The sequence below is a fragment of the Mesoplodon mirus genome, assembly GCF_964341445.2.
Source record: "Mesoplodon mirus genome assembly, chromosome: 13".
Classification (NCBI taxonomy): domain Eukaryota; kingdom Metazoa; phylum Chordata; class Mammalia; order Artiodactyla; family Ziphiidae; genus Mesoplodon; species Mesoplodon mirus.
Genome location: NC_138989.1, coordinates 94,887,577 through 94,889,361, shown reverse-complemented (window position 1 = coordinate 94,889,361; position 1,785 = coordinate 94,887,577).

The window sequence follows — 1,785 nt, the reverse complement described above, 5'->3', positions numbered from 1 at the left end:
GTGTGAGGATTGGTTTCATTACGATATTGGGGTTAACAGACATATACAAACACAGGTGACATATATAATCACCAAAGACCTACAGAATACCAAGAGAGGACTACTCAACATTCTGTCATAACGTACATGGGAAAAGGATCCCAGGAAGAACAGACATCTGTATATGTGTAAAAGAAACACATCTTCCACACCTACAACAAGCCAAACATTGTAATCAAACTTGCTGTAATAAAAAATAAAAAAAATAAATTAAAAACACGAACAAGAAGTAGTGAGACAAACTTGAGGGGCTTTCTCCTGGCACATTCCATTCTAAATTCCAATCTAGAACACCACTTCCACTGAGGCTCTCTTGCCCTAGTAACCAGATTTGGTAAGGGTGAACTGCTGCCACCTTGTGGCCGTTTCACACAACAGCAGCTTTAATCCCAGCGCTAATGCTCAGTTGATATTCAAAATCTTTGCAGGCCTGTAAATGACACCTGCCCTGAAAACAAATCCTGGGGTCACATATCGACCAAAAAATTCAAAGGAGTTCCATATTTCAAAACGACCGTTTCAAAAGGCATATTTTACGCACATTAGTGTTCTGCTTCTTTTCCTTTCTTTCCATTTTTGTTAAAAAACACGGGAATGGAAAAAGGCATCCCTCAGAATGGGCAAAAATCGATGCAAACGAATCAATGGACAGAGGTTTAATCTCCAATATATATAAACAGCTCATGCAGCTTAATATTAAAAAAACAAACAACCGATACAAAAATGGGCAGAAGATCTAAAGAGACGTTTCTTCAAAGGAGACACAGAGGTGGCCAAGACGCACATGAAAAGCTGCTCAACAGCACTAATTATTAGAGAAATGCAAATCAAACTACAATGAGGTATCACCTCACACCTGTTAGTATCGGCATCATCAGAAAATCTACAAACAACCAATTCTGGGGAGGGTGTGGACAAAAGGAGCCCTCTTCCACTATTGGTGGGAATGTAAATTGATACAGTCACTATGGAGAACAGTATGGAGTTTCCTTAAAAAAACTAGAAATAGAATTACCATCTGATCCAGCAATCCCACTTCTGGGCATATACCCAGAGAAAACCGTAAATCAAAAAGGCACATTCACCACAGTATTCGTTGCAGCACAATTTACAATAGCCAGGTAATAGAAGCCACCTAAATGCCCACAGACAGATGAATGGATAAAGATGTGGTACATATATAAAATGGAATATTACTCGGCCATAAAAAGGAATGAAACTGGGTCATTTGTAGAGACATCGATGAATCGAGAGACTGTCATACAGAATGAAGTAAGTCAGAAAGAGGAAAACAAATATTGTATATTAATGCATATATGTGGAGCCTAAAAAATGGTACAGATGAACTGGTTTGCAGGGAAGAAATAGAGACACAGAGGTAGAGAACAAACGTATGGACACCAAGTGTGGGAAGCCATGGGGTGGTGGTGGTGGGATGAGTTGGGAGATTGGGATTGACCTGTATACATGTATATGCATAAAATACATAACTAATAATAACGTGCTGTATAAAAAAAATAAATAAATTTAAATTTCAAATTTTTAAAAAATAAAATTTAAAAATAAAAAAGAAAAAAGTTCTTCCCATCACACAGATGTATTTATAGGAATGAATTATTTCCATGCTTATATCTATAAATACGTAAAAGAGGAATAAAATCTAACTTGAACCATAGAAGAAAAAAAAAACCTGAACCCACGAGTTATACAGAGGAAAACACTATCAGGGCACTTACACCAGCGGTA